Source organism: Prionailurus viverrinus, chromosome B4 (assembly GCF_022837055.1).
Source record: "Prionailurus viverrinus isolate Anna chromosome B4, UM_Priviv_1.0, whole genome shotgun sequence".
Taxonomy (NCBI): Eukaryota; Metazoa; Chordata; class Mammalia; order Carnivora; family Felidae; genus Prionailurus; species Prionailurus viverrinus.
Window position 1 is genome coordinate 61,119,625 of NC_062567.1, and position 13,965 is coordinate 61,133,589.

General features: G+C 36.9%; 1 long non-coding RNA gene across 2 annotated transcripts in view; it reads left to right on the top strand.

Annotated features, from left to right (window-relative positions):
* Positions 1-13,965, top strand: part of LOC125171319 (uncharacterized) — a 48,364-nt gene that overhangs the window by 21,575 nt on the left and 12,824 nt on the right. For both annotated transcript variants that reach the window (XR_007154257.1, XR_007154256.1), the window contains exon 5: positions 10,414-10,704. This is a non-coding gene — a long non-coding RNA (uncharacterized LOC125171319). The remainder of the gene's footprint in view (positions 1-10,413; positions 10,705-13,965) is intronic.

Below are 13,965 nucleotides of genomic sequence, written 5' to 3' on the forward strand. Positions count from 1 at the left end.
ACAAATTATCAATTTAGATTCCCCAAAGATTTCAAGTATTGGAATTATATATATATATATATATATGTATATATATATATATATATATATATATATATATATATATGTAACATGTATAAATAAAACATATGTATAAATAAAACATATATAAATATGTATAAATAAAATATATGTATTTATATATTTTTGAGGGGCACCTGGGTGGCTCAGTCCTTTAAGCATCTGACTTCAGCTCAGGTCATGATCTCATGGTCATGAGTTTGAGCCCTGCATTGGCTCTCTGCTGTCAGCACAGAGCCTGCTTCAGATCCTCTGTCCCCCTCTCTCTGCCCTTCCCCTGTTCTTGTGTGCACGTGCTCTCTCAAAAATAAAACATTTTTAAAAAAGCAGCTGTGTGAACTGTTTAAATAAAACATGTAATTTAAAAAGTGATCATTCAATTAAAAACATCCAGGAATGAACAGAAACATTTTGGGAACAATTCAAAAGAAACCAGAAATAAAAAATACAATTGTTGGCAGCAAAAACAAATAAGCAAACAAATAATAAACTGTGAAGAGATTAACTAGATAACTCAAATGGGAGTTTATGAACCAGAAGATCTGTCTGAAGATCTGATCCAGATCTTCAGTAGTAAAGAGAAACAAGGAAATGGAAAATGTGAATAAAAAAAAAGGTTAGAAGATATGGAAGATGGAATGATAAGATCTAACACTTAGAGTTCCACATAGAAAGAATGAGAAAGGAGGAGAAGCAATATATAGAGATAATGGCTGTGAATTTTTTTCTAGAACTGATGAAAAACCATAAATCCACAGATCTTAAAAGCAAAGGGAAAAAATTAAAAATCTAATTCAAGAAAAAAATCACAGAAATAAAAAGATACTTGAGTCTGAAAATATAAAAGGGCAAATACTGTTTTACAAAAATAGTCCCACATGGTCAATACCAACATATGTCCTCATAAAATTCTTAGATTTCAAAAATTAGCATTCTTTGAAAGTGAAAGAAAATAAATCACTTATAATGAGGAAAACAGGCTGACTTCACATTTTTCCACAATATTCATTCCTAGAAGACATTGTAGATAGAGCAATACAGATAAAATCCTCAAGGAAAGAGATGTGACCCAGGAATTATATATCCAGTCAAACTGTTGCTGAAGTATAAAGGTAAACAGTTCTGAAAACACAAGATCCTAGGGATAATGTTTCCGTTGACTCATTTGAAGATTCTGCCAGTGAACAATTTTTTTTTTAAATTTTTTTTTCAACGTTTATTTATTTTTGGGACAGAGAGAGACAGAGCATGAACGGGGGAGGGGCAGAGAGAGAGGGAGACACAGAATCGGAAACAGGCTCCAGGCTCCGAGCCATCAGCCCAGAGCCCGACGCGGGGCTCGAACTCACGGACGGTGAGATCATGACCTGGCTGAAGTCAGACGCTTAACTGACTGCGCCACCCAGGCGCCCCAAGTGAACAATTTTTAATCAAACAATAGATAACTAGAAAGCATAAGGTAGGTAACATTAAGGATTGCTGATGAATAGGATTAAAGCTAAAAAACAAATATGGGTATTATATTTACTAAACAAAGATAAACATTAAGAAAGATAATTAACTAAAATTGGGAAGTTATGGAGAAGAAAGGGAGGTGGAATGATGAGGCAAACTACTAATTAATTGTTGCTTAAAATTGGGCATTTATAATCCTGTCTAAAGAAGATTAGACATTGACAAAAATACCAAGTCATAATTATCAGAAGAATTGCATGTCATAGGGGCACTTGTACCCCAATGTTTATAGCAGCACTCTCAACAATAGCCAAATTATGGAAAGAGCCTAAATGTCCATCAACTGATGAACAGATAAAGACATTGTGGTTTATATACACAATGGAGTACTATGTGGCAATGAGAAAGAATGAAATATGGACTTTTGTAGCAACATGGATGGAACTGGAGAGTGTTATGCTAAGTGAAATAAGCCATACAGAGAAAGACAGATACCATATGGTTTCACTCTTATGTGGATCCTGAGAAACTTAACAGAAACCCATGGGGGAGGGGAAGGAAAAAAAAAAAAAGAGGTTAGAGTGGAAGAGAGCCAAAGCATAATAGACTGTTAAAAACTGAGAACAAACTGAGGTTTGATGGGGGGTGGGAGGGAGGGGAGGGTGGGTGATGGGTATTGAGGAGGGCACCTTTTGGGATGAGCACTGGGTGTTGTATGGAAACCAATTTGACAATAAACTTCATATATTGAAAAAAAAAAAAAGAAGAATTGCATGTATAACCAAGCAAAATACCACACAGGAAATAATTTTTTAACCTTAAAAGCATGAATGATATCACAGTATAACAACTAAACAGTCATGGCATTCTTATGACTAAATAATTGTAATAATTATAATTATAATATAATTGTAAATAATTGTAATAATTATAAATGAGTTAAACTCATCCAGTAAAAGGGAAGAGTCAGATTGTATACAAAATAAAAGTAATTCTACACTGTAAAGAAAGAGAAACTTAAAACTGAAAGAAAAAAAGCATTAAATAAGACACTTCATTTGCAAAAGGGTGCAATTCACAGAGATAAGAATTAGGGATACCTAGGGGCGCCTGGGTGGCTCAGTCAGTTGGGTGTCCGACTTCAGCTCAGGTCATGATCTCACGGTTCGTGAGTTCGAGCCTCACGTCAGGCTGTGTTGACAGCTCAGGGCCTGGAGCCTGTTTTGGATTCTGTGTCTCCCTCTCTCTCTCTGCTCCTCTCCTGCTCATGTTCTGTCTCTCTCTCAAAAATAAATAAAGATTAAAAAAAATTAAAAAAAAAAGAGGGATATCTATGTACATATGACATAGCATCAATATAAGCATAGTCCTTAAAGCAAAAGTTAAGGTCTACACAGAGAAGTAGACAGAAGCACATTAATGGCAGGATACTTCAATTCATCCCCCAAGTCCATGGCAGATTAAATATACAAAGAAACAAATAAGGATATCATGGACTTAAATAACATAATATAGTAGAGTTATTAATCAATTTTGTGATTCTGAAAACAGAGAATATATCTCATATTTTCCCAATTAAACAGGAAACCTTAATAAATTCCAAAAACAAACAAAAACCAAACAGTACAGACAACTTTCTCTAGAAGCAATACAAGAAAACTAGAAGGCAATAGCATAACAAGGAAACAAAAGCCCCACTTGGAAAATAAAATATCTTGGGTTAAACAGCTCTTGGGCCCAAGGGAAAAATGGAATTGCAGACTATTTGGATAAAACAGTAATAAAAACATTACATATCAGAATTTATGTGTTACTGCTAAAAGAGTGTTCAGAGGAAAATATTTTAAATATTTTTATAGTATATCACAATTTGGTTAGAATAGCTAGGGATTGTACTAGGGGATTTCAAAAACCTACTACATACATAAATATCCTATTTAATAAGCAAAAATCACTGGCAACAAAATTATAATCCAAAACTCAATGGAATTCTAGAAATCAAAGTGTCTTTCAAACTCTTACGATGTCAAAACAAAAATATGAGTCTGGATATTAGCAAGGCAAGTATTTATTAAGGGGACTATTGCAATAGGGAGATACTCAAAACCTAAGCGAGAAACATCTCTGAGAAGGCGTGGGCAAGCAAAATTTTTATATGCACAGACCAGGGGACTGACTGTGGAAAGAGGAAGGGGGACACTAAAATTGCAAGGAGGGTGGGTCTTGAACTTAATGAACTGTGTCAAATATTGCAAAAGCAGAAAGATCAAGGTAGGAAATTTTAGTTGGTGGTTAGGCACATGGGGTGGAGTTTGCATCTGAGACGGAGCAAACAATTACAGTGCAGAAAGTTTGCATAAAGGTCAGGGTCTGTCTTTTAGCAAACTAATGTTATGTCAAGCATTAAGTTTGACCAGTTTTGTCACTGGCTATCAGTGGCTGCTTAAATGATTTTGTTTTTTAAGTGGATATAAATTGCATATGTATCAGGTCATGTTGATACAAACATATCCTAGACTATAGCTCTATAAATGTTCCAAAGTAGGTCTTATTCACAGGTAATTAAATTACAAAGCAGCTAGAATATTTCACCGTATTAACTAATAAGAAAGAATGAAGCATCCAAATGAAATTAAAGATAAGCAAAATAAATGTAAGAAAACAGAGAAGATTAAAAAGATAAAAGTAGAAACTACTTAATTATAAAATAAAAATGGTAGAATTAAATAACCCAAGAGCTGGTTGCTTGAAAAAAGAAAAAAAAAACTTTTAAGTATGTTAATTAAGAAAAAAAGCACAAATATACATGATGCAATAATTTGGAAATTCTAGGTAAAATGGGTTTAAGAAACTATAATATACCCAGGGTGCCTGAGTGGCTCAATCAATTAAGCATCTGACTCTTGGTTTTGGCTCAGGTTATCATCTTATGGTTCATGAGATTGAGTCCACATTGGGCTCTGTGCTGACAGCATGGAGCCTACTTGGGGTCCTCTCTCTCTCTCTCTCTCTCTCTCTGCCCCTCCCCATGCTCTCACTCACTTGCTCTCAAAATAAATAAATAAACCTTAAAAAAAAGAAAGTAGCTGTAATATGCCAAACTGATCTGAAAAGAAACTGAAAGTCTAAACAAATTAATTACTTAAAAGAAAGTATAAAGAGCTATCCCACACACAAAAAAACACTTTTTATAGGCTGTTACACTGCAACCTTAAAGGATAATTCCAAAATTATTTAAGGTATTCCAGCACACAGAGAAAGAAGAAACCTTCCAAGTTCTTTATATGAAACAAGAATAATTTAGATACTAAATCTGATAAAGACTATAAGGAAAGGAAATGCCCATTAATTTCACTTATTGATGAAATAATACTAAATAAAATATTAGGACATGGAATCATGCAATATCTTAAAAGAACAGTATGACAGAATGGGTTTATTTCAGGAATACAAAGGTGATTAAATATTAGGACATACATTTTATGAATAGATACAAAGAATATCAACTACAGACTTTGAAACAGGATTTGATCAAAACTTAAAATCTACTTTTGAATCAAAATGTTTATAAAAGAATAAGAATAGAATATACTACCTTAACATAAATCTATTTTAATGCCCAAGACAGCTTCTGTTTGATAGAAAAATATTAGAAGCACTCCCATTAACAAAAAGTTTAAAAAATAATGACTACTATTTTCATCAACGTTTTCCTAGCTAATGCAATTATCTTTATAATTTGGGGAAAAATTAGAAGTTAAAAAATATTGGAATAAGTATGCTGCTCCCATTCAACATTGTACTAGAGGTTTCAGCCAAGGCAATTAGGCAAGAAAATAAAATAAAAGGCATCTAGATTAAAAAAGAAGTAAAACTATTTCTATCTGCAGATGACGTAGTTTTATATATATAGAAAGTCCTAGAGAATCTACAAATCCATCGGGGCTAATAAATGACTATAGCAATGTTTCAGAGATACAGCATCAATATACAAAAATAATTGTATTTTTATGCATTAGTAATAACAATCCAAAATTGAAGAAAATGCTTCCATTTACAATAGTATTAAAAAGAACAAGAAAGTTAATATAAATTTAACAAAAGAAGTGAATGGCTCATAGTTAAAAAATAAAACATCATTGAAAGAAATTAAAGAAGACTGGAAATTGAACAAACACTCATGTTTATAGATTGGAATACCTAATGTTAAGATGACACTACTCCCCCACATTAACCTACAATACAATGCCTGTCAAAATTCCAATCGCCTTTTTGCAGAAATGGAGAAGCTGGTCCTCAAGTTCAAGGGGAAAGGGGCCTTATAGAGCTAAAACATCTTGAAAAAGAAGCACAATATTCCAGTTATAAAAATAAGTAAGATAGGGGCGCCTGGGTGGCTCAGTTGGTTAAGTATCTGACTTCAGCTGAAGTCATGATCTTGCGGCTCATGAGTTCGAGCTCCACATTGGGGTCTGTGCTGACAGCTCAGAGCCTGGAGCCTGCTTCAGATTCTGTGTCTCCCTCTCTCTCTCCCCCTTCCCCGCTCATACTCTGTCTGTCTGTCTGTCTGTCTGTCTCAAAAATAAACATTAAAAAAATAAATAAATAAGATATAGGGATATAATGAACAGCGTAGGGAATATAGTCAATAACACTGTTACAATTTTATATGATGACCGACTTATTATGGTGACTATTTTCTATATAAATATCAAATCATGTTATACACCTGAAACTAATACAACATTGTATGCCAATTATTTTTTCAATAAAAAAGACTTTCAGATGTATAACAAAAGAATAAGTTCAAAGTTCGAACACACAATTCTCCATTTGAAAACCTACTTTAAAGCTCCAGTATTCAAGGCTATGTGGTACTAGCATAAGGATACACATAGAGATGAATGGAATGAACTGAGAGTCCAGAAAAAAACCCATATACTTATGGTAAAATGATTTTCAATAAGAGTGTCAAGACAATTCAATGGGGGGAAAATAGTCTTTAATGAATAGTTCTGTGACAATTGGAATCTACAAACAAATGAATTTAGAACTTAAGTACCACCCACTATACACAAAAATTAACTGAAACCGGATTAATACCTAGATATAAGGGCTAAAGCTATAAGAAAACATAGATATAGATCTTTGTGACCTTGCATTAGTCAATGGTTTCTTAGATATGGCACCAAAAGCATAAGCAACAAAAGAAAAAAAATAGATAAATTGGACTTCATTAAAATTAGAAATTTTTGTGCTTCCAGAACATTACCTAGAAAGTGAAAAGACAACCAAAGAATGGGATAAAGTGTTTTTAAGTCACGTTTAAAAAAAATTCTGCAGGGGAAGAGTTACCATAAAGTAAGTCAAAAGGTAATGGCTACTTGAGGAAATTCATTTTATATTTGTATCACAAAGGGATAATTTTCCTAATATAAAAGAGCACCTACAATAACTAAAGGAAAAAACAACCCAATAAAAAATGGACAAATCATATGACCAGATAATTCACAGAAAAGGTAATACAAATGATTCAAACATAAAAAAAAAGTAAACTACTTTCACAATAGAATGCTAGTTAATATCCTGCTAAGTGATCATTTTTGAACTGTTTGATTAGCAGAGAAAATAATTTGATAATAACATATTGTGTGGCTGAGCCTATGGGGAAATAGGCACTCTAATTTCCATGAGAGGATGAATTGCCCCCATGAAGAGAGATTTTGTAACTTTAAAAGTTACAAATTCACATACCTTTTGACCCAACAGTTCTGTCTCTAGGAATTTGTCCTACAGATAGATTCAAATGTGTATGAACTTACATTTGTACAAAGTTATTTATTAAGATCTTAGTAGTTTAAAAAAGAAAACTTCTTTATGTCCATTCAAGAATTCTCTGAGCTGTATAAGAGAATGCGACTACTCTGTGTACTGAAATGGAAGGCTGCCATAGACATACTGTTGCATGTATGTAACAAGTAAGGTGCAGAAGACTATAGCCTAAACCACTTGTCTAAAATGATCAGTGGTGTGTGTATGTGTGAGTGTGTTTTCTTATATGTTGTAAAATATCTCTGGGGGCTCCTGAGTGGCTCAGTCGATTAGGCGTCTGACTTTGGCTCAGGTCATTGTCTCGCGGTCTGTGAGTTTGAGCCCCGCGTCGGGCTCTGTGCTGACAGCTCAGAGCCTGGAGCCTGTTTCAGATTCTGTGTCTCCCTCTCTGTTTGTGACCCTCCCCCGTTCATGCTCTGTCTCTCTCTGTCTCAAAAATAAATAAACATTAAAAAAAAAATTTTTTTTTTAATAAAGTATCTCTGGAAGGATACATAACAAACTGACCAATATTGGCTAGGGGATGTGGTTGTGGTGAGACTTTTTACTGTTTATCCTTTGACCTTTTTCAATTTTATGTTTTAACTAATCTCTACACCCAAGGTGGGTCTCAAATCCCTGAGATCAAGAGTCATGTGCTCTACCGACTGAGCGAGCCAGGTGCCCCAACTGTTTTCAGTTTTGAATCATGAAAATCATAATGTATTTTTAAGATAATGAACTAAGAATATAAGAGGATTTCTGTAAAAATAAGTAATGAATCTTTAAAAAAATTTTTTTTATGTTCATTTTTGAGAGTGTGATAGAGCATGAATGGGGGAGGGGGAGAGGTGGGGGTGGGGAGGGACATAGAATCTGAAGCAGGTAGGCTCCAGGCTCTAAGCTGTTAGCACAGAGCCTGACTTGGGGCTAGAACCCACGAACTATGAAATCATGACCTGAGCCAAACTCAGACGCTTAACTGACTGAACCACCCAGGTGCCCCCAAGAAGTAATTAATCTTAACCTCACATTTATGAACTATGTGTGAACAAAATTACCTCTTTGCTTTTTCCCCCTGAAATGGCCAACTTTTTTTGAATATTTGATAAACCACTACTAGTTAACTACTCTTTGAGCAATTCTGTCCTAGAACATTAAACATTAAGATCCCAAAGAGTCCACCACAGATGGACTCAGGATCTGTCTATATTGCCTTAGGACTAAGTATTATATTCTTATACCAGAAATTAAATGGGATCTTATTTAGAGAAATTTAGTTCTTAATTCAATTCAATAAATATTTGCTGAAAACCCATTATGTAATGTAACTTGTTATGGAGAGATGAATGTATCATGGCTACCATTCTTAAGAAGCCCACAACCGTGCTAAAATACCAAACTATACTTAGCCATATAAAATACGTTCCAAAGATCTAGCAACACCATGGCAACTGGCTAAAATAGCCTTCTTATAACACCTCTGTGCCTAAGTTTACATCTGAGAAGATATACATATAATTGTTATTAGCAATTACCTCTATTGGGTGGGGTTAGTAGGAAGCAGATCAGGACTTGTAAGTTTTTAAATATTAAGAAAATGAAGATGGTGGGATCATGAGTGATTTCATTTAGTTTTAGGATTTTTGTTTTTCAAATGTAAACATAGGAACAAATCAAGAGTTTTAAAAAAAACAAATAGAAGGGGTGCCTCAGTGGCTCAGTCAGTTTAAAGTCCAACTCTTGATGTTGGCTCAGGTTATGATCTCGCGGTTTGTGGGTTCAAGTCCCACATTGGGCTCTCTGCAAAGCCCACTTTGGATCCTCTGTCTTCCTCTCTCTCTGCCCCTTCCCCATTCGTGTGCTCGCTCTCTCGCTCCCTCTCTCAAAAATAAATAAATATTAAAAAAACACATAAAATTATTTCTTCCCATAATGAAAACAAATTCTTATATACTGCTTTTCCAACAACCTTCACTTAACAGTATCAAAACTTGGCACTTTGTGTTTTCCTTGACCCTTGATAAATTAAGAATAAGTTTGTCTTAAGAAGAATGTATAGGGGTGCCTGGGTGGCGCAGTCGGTTAAGCGTCCGACTTCAGCCAGGTCACGATCTCGCGGTCCGTGAGTTCGAGCCCCGCGTCAGGCTCTGGGCTGATGGCTCAGAGCCTGGAGCCTGTCTCCGATTCTGTGTCTCCCTCTCTCTCTGCCCCTCCCCCGTTCATGCTCTGTCTCTCTCTGTCCCAAAAATAAATAAACATTGAAAAAAAAATTTAAGAAGAATGTATAATATTTCAAAGGATGAGATCATCAACCAAAATGTGAAACCTAGACACTGAATTTATTGTTTACTTAAGTAAGGGAAGGCTATGCTGATCAGACACAGTCTCACTGAGCAAAGCAAATACAGGTTTTATGGGAAATTTTGTTTGGGGAGGTATTGGTTACTGAGGAAGGAGTAGCTGAAAATCAGCCTTAGAGACATGGGTTATAGAAGCATGTTTCCTGTTCCTGAGGTGTGTTTACTGAAGTTGTCACTTATCAGTTAAATAGTTTTTAAAACCAGCTTTGGTGTTTGTTACCATGGCTATAAAAATATCCGTCTTTTCCTAGGTTCCTGGGGATATTTTTTTTATTCTTAAAAAATAAGTTATGTCTCTTTTTGCCTGCCCTGGATTTAAAAACTAGAGGTTATCTTACACTAAAAGGAAACAATTTCCTTAGTCTAACCATAATTTGTTATTAAAAGGTCTTAATATAGTGTATTCATTTCCTATTGCCAGTGTAACAGATTACTGCATATTTAGTGGTTTGAACAACAAGAATTTACTGTTTTATAGTTCGGTAGGTTAGAAATCTGACACAGGCCTCACTAGGCTAAAACTAAGGTGTCGGAAAGGCTGCATTCCTTCTGGTCTCAGGGGAAGATGCTGTTTGTTTTCCAGCTTCTAGGGGTTGCCTACATTCCTTGCCTCACCGCCCCCTTCCTCCTCCTCCAAAGCCAGCAACATAGCATTCCTTTGACTCTGCTTCCGTTGTCACATATTTCTCTGATCCTTCCTTCTACCTCTCTCTTTCCCTTATAGGGACTTTTATGATCACATTGGGTCCAACTGGACAATCCAGGACATTCTCCCCAAATCTGGTTGAAGGGAGGTCCAAGACTGGTATGGTAGCTCAACACCACCACCAACTGACCCTTCTGTCTTGCTGTATACCATACTTGCCAATGACTGGTCAGACTCCAGAATCATGCATGTGTTCCAGGCAAGAAGCATGAAATGGAAGAGGCGGTACCATAAATAGTATTCAGCTTACATTTCATTTGCCAGAACTGAGTTATAGGACCACCTCTAATGGCAAGGACATCTGAGAAGGTAAGTTAGCTTTCTTACATCTCTAAAAAGGGAAGGAAAATGGAGATCTGTGTTGGAACAAGGGATAGATGCGCTAACCTACCAGAATGACTGCAAGAACTAGATGAACTTAACAAAGAACTTTGTCCCGTTACTGAAGAGCAGGGACCAGGTGCTAGAATTTTAGTGGACGACTTGCTACATGTGTTATGTAATACCTGGTGACAGGTTAGGTGTGGCTTCCACTCTCCTCCACTCCTCAGGGCTGAGTCACAAGAGATGAGGGCAAACCTGGTGCAGACAGTTTCACCTTAGGACAGCCACCCCATCTGTTCCCTCCCTGTGTTACCCGTGTGTAATCCCCTGCTTGTTACATAGTCTCTTCAGGAGCAAATGCCAAGTCACATGCCTCCCAGTGCAGCTGCAACCCATCAGTGAGATTTCACAATGAATGCTTCTGTAAACCAGGTGCAATCTGACCTGCTAACATTCCACGTTTATCTTACTTTGCTACATTCTGGAGAGCTGAGTGGCAAGAAGGCAAATCTAAGGTCATATCCCCAGGGTCCCTTGGTCTGATGTAGGAGTTCAGACCAGCTGAAACCCCTTTTCTTGCAGGAACCAAGTACCTAAAAAAAAATCATCTCTTTCTTCCTCTCCAATTCAGAATCAGTTGAAAGAGATACAGAATCAGACAAATGAAGGTCAAACTATCAGCTTCATAAAGCTGACTGGAAGACACGGCCAAGTGGGCACTCTCACACTTTTCCCAGAGTTATCCAGTAGTCACTGGAGCAGTGGAACAACACAGTCTTCCCAGCGGAATAAGGTCCCAGGAGAGGAAAGCTGACACGCTGTCTGCAAAACACTGGACTAGAGAGGGTGGGGGAAGGGCTGAGCTGTTTATTCTCCCCAGCTTCCCTAGGGAGGAGTAAATGAGGGGTGGAGAGAAGCTCAGTAATTCTCAGTTTTCCAGGAAGTTTGAGGTCACCAGGGAACAAATGAGCAGCCAGGTTAGAAAACCGTTTTGGTCTAGTTCAAATTACTGCGTATGGAAACACAAGGGGTGGAGAGAACTCTTTTTCCCTATAGCTAGGAAAGTTCATTTTGTGTTTGTGTGTGCGTTGTTTTTCTTCTTTTTTCCTAATGTTTATTTCTGAGAGAGAGAGAGAGAGGAGAGAGAGAGAGAGAGAGAGAGGGAGAGAGGGAGAGAATGAGTGGGGGAGGGGCAGAGAAGAGGGACAGAGGATCTGAGATCTGAAGCTGGTTCCTCGCTGACAGCAGAGAGCCAGATTTAGGGCTCAAACTCATGAACTGTGAGATCATGACCTGAGCTAAGATGCTCAACTGACTGAGCCACCCAGGTGCCCTTGTTGTTTTTCTTTTTAATTAAACTTTTTTTTTGAGATAATGGTAGATTCACATACAGTTGTAAGAAATAACACAGAGAGATCCCATCCAGCTTTCTCCGGTGGTAACATTTTGCAAAACCATAGTACAATGTCACAACCAACATATTGACATTGATACGGTCAAGGTACAGATTATTTCCATCAACACAAGGACCCTTCATCTTGCCCTTTTATAACCATGCTCATTTCTTGTCCCCCACACTCCAGAAAGGGTTGGTTTAATGCACTCTACTGTTTTCATAAATGGTAGATTTCCTCTGATGTATTTTCCTTCCTTTTAATACACAGCAAATAAAGACACTTGCTTTCAATTTCTTTGTATCAGTAGGACTATTTTAGGCACCAAAAACGTTTTGCCTCTAGGCTTGTGTTAACACTCTTTTTGTTTGAGAGTCATATTACCTAGTCATATTACCTACAATCATAAAACATTTCTCTGGGGAAAGGTGTGGGTAGGAAAATAAGTTCATTCATAAAATATCCTTCAGACATTCTTCACTAAGTTTGTAAATACCACGATCAATATAGATTTCATTTTTCCTTTGTTCAATCTCTGGAGCAGATTTTATTTTTAAGATGGTTGTGAAAATGAACTGTCTCCCTCCTGCTTAAGTCTTCAATAGCTAAATAGTGTTCTTTGATTGTATCAGAAACTAAAACACAATTAGAACTTTATTTTTTCTTTGTGGAGCCATCATGACATACCTCAGTTTCTCAGGACATGTCTCTCACTGGGTTTACTTCATAGAATTTCTGGAATCATCTCAGAAGACTCCCAGAAATACCCTCACCTCACCTGTTTTACCACCCTGTCCCTCCAGTTCTCCTGGTTTTGAAGTCCCCTTCTGGCCTTACATTTCTTTCTTTTTTTTTTTTTTTAAGTTTATTTATTTATTTTGAGAGAGAGAGAGCATGTGAGCAGGGGAGGGGCAGAGAGAAAGGGAGAGAGAGGGAGAGAAAATTCCAAGCAGGCTCCGTGCTGCCAGCAGAGAGTCCGATGTGTGGCTCGAACCCACGAATGGTGAGATCACGACCTGAGCCAAAATCAAAAGTCAGATGCTTAACTGACTGAGCCACCGAGGCACCCCTGGCCTCACTTTCATCCCTAGCTTGGAGGCCCTACCACCCATCATCATTTGCAGGCTTCCTGACCCTCTCACATTCTTACTCTCCTGTTCCACCTGTACTGTAACCCCCAAACAATTGTCTTCTTCATTCCCATTAGGAGGCATCTTGGCAAAGAACATACCATATTAGGTTTTACATGTGACAAATATAGATTCAGATCTTAATTCTGAAGCTTTTATTCTTTTATCTACAGCAGACATTTATTAATTTTTGCTCACCATCATCCAACCCCTTTTCTTTTGGCAACAGCATCACAATTCTTTAGTGAATTACCTGTCCAACCCTCTAGGCTTGGAGGCAGCTCCCCTAAGCATATGAGCCTTGCTAGGACAAACAGTTTCTCTCTCTCTGGAACTGGACTCTGGAATGGAGTGATCCAAAGCATTAAGTGATTCACATAGGCAGCTATTTGTTTCTACTACCAAGACCTGTGAAAACATTTTGTCCTTTACATGCTGGTTCATTAGCCTCCCCTTTGTTTTGATAGCTTGCACATATCCTTTCAATGAAATTGCTTTTTATCTTCTATTAGCCAGAGTAATTTTCTGTTGTTTGCAACCATGAGACCCTAATGTGCTAGCGGTAGAAGCTTATATTAGTGCCTTAAATTCTGTATAATCAAGACAAATTACATATACATACATGGATGTCACGAGCATTAAATGTGAAAACAAACCTAATGGTTCTGGCATGTAAGAGCCACAATAAATCCATGACCTCTAAATTCAGGTGAAACTCCAAC